The 7,500-nt window shown below is 38.7% G+C and overlaps 1 protein-coding gene across 3 annotated transcripts in view; it reads left to right on the top strand.

Moving 5' to 3' along the window:
- Window positions 1-3,165: 3,165 nt before the first annotated feature.
- Window positions 3,166-7,500, top strand: part of LOC128619545 (SAM pointed domain-containing Ets transcription factor-like) — a 13,070-nt gene continuing 8,735 nt past the window's right edge. Inside the window, exons 1-2 of one of the 3 annotated variants that reach the window (XM_053643790.1) lie at window positions 3,166-3,421; window positions 4,423-4,501. The gene's annotated coding sequence lies outside the window, so the exon portion shown is untranslated. Of the gene's footprint in view, window positions 3,422-4,085; window positions 4,502-7,500 lie in introns of those variants that run through there. The other 2 variants (XM_053643789.1, XM_053643787.1) reach the window with 2 other exon arrangements.

Genomic DNA, 7,500 nt, shown 5'->3' with positions numbered 1-7,500 from the left:
GTGGCAAGCTGCATACATTAGGATTAATACACAATTTAAAATGAGGAAAAGTTGCCTGAGGAAGAAGGAACTGTATGAGATGGAAGTTAAAGTGTGATAAGTAAGTATGTATAAGTATGTATATAAATGTATATGTATGTATAAGTATGTATATAAATGTATAAGATAATAATCATGCACGATAATAATCTGACATTTTTATAGGACCGTTCCGTTGTATTTCACACAAACATCTTTTACACAGTTTGGACCGTTGCTAGTTCTGGATCACATTTACACTGACGGTAAACAAGATTAGCATCTGACTGACACGGAAAAGGGGGAAAAAATGTTGGGGATTTTTTTCTTTTGTGCAAATTAAGCAATTTTCTTTAGGTTTCAATTCAAAACTTCCCCTGAAGGAGCAGAAAACTGGTTTTAAGGAAATTCACTGCAGTGTTTCCTCGTGTTTTACACATACTGTTATTAGTACATGCAAATGTATGAAGTGGTAAACAGTGAGTGTGTGTGTGTGTGTGTGTGTGTGTCTCAGCATATTGGCTGTGATGATTTGTGTCCACTATTTCAATATTTCTGATCTGCGGTCATGTGGAGGCTGTGGAGCAGTTTACACTTTCACTACTGACTTTATTAAAAAAACTTTATTTGTATTTTCTCTGAGTCTGGACGCGCTCTGCTGTATGAATACTAGTGCAGAGTGACGGAGAGTCATGTCTTGCCGGTGAGCGTTGTAATGTCCGCCATGCTGTTTATACTGTATATCAGCTGTTCAACAAATATTAATCTTCATTAAGTTCTCATTTACAGCTCATATATTTTAAATTCCTTTGAAATACCTGAAATGACTTCTTTTGAATGACCGATGATGTCACTACCTGACAGAGAAACGCCAAAGTTCTGTTGATTATTGCACCTAGTGGTCAAACATAGGAACTGCAACAAACAGCTAATAGAGGCCCACTGAGGTAGGAACCACACTGCCCCATGCTCTCTGGGTTGCCAAGTTGGGCTAAAAATACTTCCCAATCACCAAGATCTTGTTTTATAGCACATAATCAAATTAGCAAATAATAATAAAGGATTATCTCAGATAAATTTCCAAATGCAGATATACAAGTGTGTGTATGACGTACGGAAGTATTTCTATTGTAAGATACAGTATATGGTAAAGACTGGGAGACGGAGAGAGGGAGTATGGAGTGGATAAAAATCAGATGCAAAGGGGTAGAAAAAGTAGGAAAATGTGTCTCCCTTTAACAAGGATGAATATTTTGGGTTAGTTTTTGTGAAATTCTGCTGAAACCTGGAAAGGGGTTAATGATATTATCTCTTCAGTAAACAAGGCACTGTGTAATTTGCTGCTAGACTGCACACTGGAAGACCGTACGCTGTCGAGTCCACCTGCTGTAAACTACAGCGTAAACGTCACGTCACCGTCACTGAGTCAACGTCACCTCACGTCATTGAGTCCGGGAGATGATGTGACTTTATCTTCACACAGAGCTCCGAGATGTGAGTGAGGAGATGTACGGCAATTTACTCAAGGGTTCCTCGGATAGTGAATGGTTTGTAGCTTTCTAAAAAAAGGTGCTGCTTGGAACCGTTTCTGATAGAAAGCACTCTGTTTAGGGTTCTACACAATCTGTACGGGTTCCTCCAGGGACACAACTGAAGAACTTTAGAAGGTAGTAATGTGTTAACGTGTGCCTCTAAATTATACATAAAGTTTTCTTTTATCGTTTCACATTTAATGTTCATGAAACCTGTGACTTCCTGTTCTCACTTACGTTATAGCAGCTATAAACACTCGTTCCCTCACCATCCCTCTCTCTATTCTCTCTCTTTATTCCCTCTCTCTATTCTCTCTCTTTATTCCCTCTCTTTATTCTCTCTCTCTATTCTCTCTCTCTATTCTCTTTATTCTCTCTCTCTATTCTCTCTTTCCATTCTCTCTCTCTATTCTCTCTCTATTCTCTCTCTCTCTATTCTCTCTCTTTACTCTCTCTCTTTATTCTCTCTCTCTATTCTCTTTATTCTCTCTCTCTATTCTCTTTATTCTCTCTCTCTATTCTCTCTCTCTATTCTCTCTCTCTATTCTCTCTCTCTATTCTCTCTCTTTATTCTCTCTCTTTACTCTCTCTCTTTATTCTCTCTCTCTATTCTCTTTATTCTCTCTCTCTATTCTCTTTATTCTCTCTCTCTATTCTCTCTCTCTATTCTCTCTCTCTATTCTCTCTCTCTGTTCTCTTTATTCTCTCTCTCTATTCTCTCTCTCTATTCTCTTTCTCTATTCTCTTTATTCTCTCTCTCTATTCTCTTTATTCTCTCTCTCTATTCTCTCTCTCTATTCTCTCTCTCTGTTCTCTTTATTCTCTCTCTCTATTCTCTCTCTCTATTCTCTCTCTCTATTCTCTCTCTATTCTCTCTTTACTCTCTCTCTTTATTCTCTCTCTCTATTCTCTCTCTCTATTCTCTCTCTCTATTCTCTCTCTATTCTCCCTTTACTCTCTCTCTTTATTCTCTCTCTCTATTCTCTTTATTCTCTCTCTCTATTCTCTTTATTCTCTCTCTCTATTCTCTCTCTTTACTCTCTCTCTTTATTCTCTCTCTCTATTCCTCTGAAACTGGAGACTCCTTCCATTTTAAAATCCGTTTATGTGGATCGTTCGCTGTACACGTCCCTGTGAACGAGCCGTTACTATGGAAACGATACCGTATTAGAGCGAGAGCGTTAATATAAACCTGCGCTACTGTCAGAGCCGCTGTTCTAGAGAATTAATCACCACCTTCTGATCTGAGAACTCAGCGTTGCTACGGTAACAGCGTTGGCCAAAAAAGTGGCATCACTGAGCAGATTTAAAAGGTCAAATATTAATGTGAAAATTATAAGTAATTTATAGTAAACAAAAATGAAGAGAATAAATAAATAAGTGAACAGTTCAAATATAATTTCAAATCTAATTCAGTGGTAATTATAATGCTTTTTAAAATAATTCTTTTTTTGTTAGTAAAGCAAAAAATAATAATAAAATAATACAAATCATAAAAATTAAATACATAAGAGCAAAGAACTTGTATGCCACTTATACACACACACACACACGCACGCACACGCACGCACGCACACACACACGCACACACACACACACACACACAGCCCTCAGGTCTGTTGACTGGAGAAGCCTGACGCACCTCATTTGTTCCCTGAGGCTCTTTAATAAACTCTCGAGTGCTGAGTGACTCACATTTAAAGTCCTGCAGCATCACCAGAGCTCAGGAGGACACACACACACACACACACACACACACACACACACACACACACACACACCCCTTCAGATGCTGAAGACTCAGGACACACAGGTGAGACCCTCAGAACAGCGCTGACTCTCACTGACATCATCGTCTCAGCGCTCCTCAGGTGAGTGTCACAGTCTTTCACTGATTCTCTCGGGTTCTAAAGCTGCAAAGTTCTAAAGTTCCGCTGCATCATTTTCACCTTAAACATCTGTTAGACTTTAACATGTGAAATACATTGAAAAAGAGAGATACCTTCCTCAGAAGTTCTAGTTAAAGTTTCAGAACGTGTGAAAGTGAAGCGCTCCGTTACACGCTTCTTCTCAGAACCTTAAACGCTTCCTCCGAAATGGACCGACGTTCTGATCCCCCACGCTAAATCAAACGGTGCGGCCGGGTGGGGTTTTCATTCATTTATTATATCTTATTAAGATAGATGAGGGAAAAAATCTCCTTCTTTGTTTTTATTTAATAATTTTTTTATATAAAGTGATGGACGTGTAGGGAGAAAAGAAAGAAATGAAAAAGCTGAAAGCATTTCATAAGTGTGTTCTGATAATAATCATAATAATAATAATCATAATAATAATAATAATAATAATAATAATAATAATACTAGTGTTTTTTAATAGCAGTTCATTTCGCTCTGTGTTTTTATTGGTTTATTATGTATTAATGTTCTTGTTGTATTTTATATATGCTACGCTATTTTACTGTTTGTACCGTTTCATTTGATGTGCAGCGGCTTGGTCAGTGTGGGTTCTTTTATAAATAAATCTTACTTATAAAATAAATAAATAAATAAATAATAAACACCTCTCCAGCTTTAGACGGATGGGTTTAATTTTCCATAAAAATTTTATTGAGTATATATTTATTATAAATTCTGTATACTTCTAACGTATAATAACTACTTGTCGTTTTTGTTGTTATTCTCTGGCGATTCTGGTTTATTTATCCTTTTTTTGTTACTTTTGTGTGTTGAAATGTAGTCGGTGTTATGATAATGTAGATTTTATCACCTGGTTGTTCAGCTTGTGGAAATTTTCTACAGCGCAGGTGTCACAGTTTCTCTATAAAAGGATCAGGTTTCTTTCTCAGGTTCCTCGCTTTGTGTTTGTTCAGAGTCCCTCAGCGCCTCGTCCTCAACGTCGTCCAGAAGGAATAAAACCTCTACACTTCCTCCAGGACGAGACACACTCCAGTAAGTGCCAGATGCTAATCTGCTGAGGCAGCAGAACTGAACAGAGATAAGAACATCAGAAGGAAAAATGAAAAAACATCACACACACACACACACACACACACACACACACACAGAAAACGGACAGAAAAAATACCTGTACTTCCTCATTAGGTGGAGATGATAAAACCCTGAACACCTCAGATCACCTGCACTCGCTCCGGGGCTTTGCTTTGGGTGAAGATAAAAAAAAGAAAAAAAAAGAAAGGGAAAAGGTGACGGAGCCTCAGTGATGTTTTAGTGATTTACAGTGTAATAAGTGTGTGAAAGATCATTTGAGGAGCACTTCACCTGAACACACACACACACACACACACACACACACACACACACACACACACACAGCCTCCAGTTTCCCATGCACATTAACATCTCCTCACTTCCTGGTTAAACAGTCTCGCCTTTCAAATCCTGAAACTCTTTTCTTTTCCTCTCCGAGTTTACGTCAAAACGCCTCTGATTATTTACTCTGTGTGTCAGATTTATAAAAGCGTCTCAAAGCTTCTCCATCCGACAGCAAACACTGAGAAAGTGTCCAGGATCGAAAAGAAAACAAAAAGTAAGACGAGTGTTTACATTCACGAGCGTTAACAGACCTGCATTTTAAAAAGAAAAGAAAACTTTTACTCTATTTTCCATTGAAACGGATTTCCTAGTGAAGTTATTTATGTAACGTGACACTGCAGGGGAACAGGGAATGTGTTTATAAACAGTTTCTCAGTAAATGTTTTGTCTCTTGAAGGTGATATTCTTTATTATATTTAATTAAATGTGCAGAAATCTCGTCTTTGGATGAAGCAGTAACACTACAAGGTCCAAGTGTTCACATCATAATGCCATAGAGACAGGACACGAGCTTTTCAGACACGTATGACACGAAGGCGCTACGAGCTGGGCGGAGCTTAAAGTTTTAAAGTGGGCGGAGCTTACAAAGTCAGCAGCAGTGCAATAAATTTAACCGGAAAAAAAAAAGCAAAAAATGGATTCCTCAGAGGTTCTAGTTCAGGGTTCGTGACCTCCCCGAGAGTTCCACACTGCATCTTTTCTGAAAGTGGAACTGTTCTAGAGTTCCACATAGAACCATGAAGGGTTCTCCCATACAAACAAAAATGAAAAACATATCCCCCCCCCCCCCCAAAATATTAAATAAAAATTCTGCGTGTTGTGTAAAAACATTTTAAACTGAACTGCACTCAGACTTAACGAGACGTCTAATTCTAGATTAGATTTACGGCAGAACCGAGCGACTTGCCGACCGTGTAAAAAAGATTCTGATGGTATCTTGGTCCGTGTGAGTTATTTATATTATTTCTGTTATTTATTATTCTTAGAGACTAATTCTTTACTAAAGACACGTGATTATTTAAGATGTGAAATGAGTATAAACTGTAAGAGGAACAGATTTTGTGATTCACATCAAGATCTCAGACTTTACAAATTAGATCTAAATTTTTTTCCTAATAAATTAAAGAGATTTTTTAAAGTTAGAAGCCCCCCCCCCATCTTTTTTAAGTAGCGTGGTTTGATCCTCTCTAAACGATCCCATGTGTTTGCGTGCAGTGTTTTGTCAGTCCCGGAGTCTGAACAGCTTTAAGATGAGATTTTCCGAAGCGCAGGTTTAAAGATGGCACGCGACCAAATATAACACAACAAAACCAACATTAAAGCAATAATAAATCCAGCAGGACGGCAGCTTTGTGTTTTCTGACAGAAATGTCATCAGTGAAGCGCAAAAAGTCAAAAAACAACATTCATACAGCTGAGGACAATAGTTTATACACCCCTAGGCTAAAGGCACATTTCCTGTTACATCAGTTGTAACATCTACTGTATTTCTATAAGAATTCATTTCTAAATAAATAAATAAATAATATCTCATTTCACGTATTTGTGTCAGATTTTGTTCACTATATCAGGTTTTCATTGGGTCCAAAGTTCATAGTGTTTGGTGTCATTGGCTTTTAATCGCTTGACCTTGAGTCAGTTCTTGTTGTAGCCTTCCACAAGCTTCTCACACTGGTTTGCCGGAATGTTCTCCAGTTCCTCCTGAAGGAACCTCTGTAGCTCAGTCAGGTTTGTGAGCCTCTTCGCTCAGACACTTTTTCTGCTCAGATCAGCTTTTTCACTTCAGTCCACAAAGACCCCGTTACGACCAAGTTTTAACATTCTTCCTGAAGTCTTAAGGTGTTGCTCCAGTATTTCTGAAGCACATGCTCCAGCGGTCCAGTCCTTCTCCAGTGAAATTCCCCTACAACAGCCTTTTCCCTCTATACACAGCGCTGATCATTACAGCCAAACGGTTCTGCCCAGAGAACTCTTCTCCAACAGTCTGGTGATCACTTGCACACTTCTTCTTCCCTGCATGACAGGTGATGTAGAACTCTCTTGATGGTGGTGCATGATGCCTCCAACTCCTTCACAGTTCCTCTGTTGTCATCTTGGAGTTCGGTGGAACCTTCCGGACTTCACGTGTGCCTCCTTCCTGAACGGTGCAGTGTCTGTGTGCTCCCAAGAGCTTTATATTTACATACAGATGTTTTATACAGACGCTCATGGTACCTTCAAGTATTTGGAAATTGCTCCTAAGGAGGAACAGGGCGTGTGGAGGTCCACAGTTCCCACGGTAACAACGGCAGACAGGTTCTGTGCATGAAACAGACGCAGTAGCTGCATGAATGCAGGAAATGTTCAGTAATGTGAAATGTATGGAGTAATATTGAATATCTTCAACCTGCGTAAACATGTAACCGTATGGCCTCGACTGTATATCATCAAGTGCAAAAGTTTGTGCACCCTTAATCACTAAATAACGACGTCACAGAACTGTTATTTATAGCAGAAAGACATGCAGTAGAGCGCCTCCTTTCATTATCACATGAAGATGGTCAAATAGTGAAAACTGCACTGGATCAGTAGTTTGAATTTAGAACAGTGCACAAAGGTTCCGGAGAAATGTTCTG

This window comes from Ictalurus furcatus, chromosome 15, assembly GCF_023375685.1.
Source record: "Ictalurus furcatus strain D&B chromosome 15, Billie_1.0, whole genome shotgun sequence".
NCBI classification, from domain to species: domain Eukaryota; kingdom Metazoa; phylum Chordata; class Actinopteri; order Siluriformes; family Ictaluridae; genus Ictalurus; species Ictalurus furcatus.
Note: the sequence above shows the minus strand (reverse complement) of the source record. Positions and strands in the feature narration are given on the sequence as shown.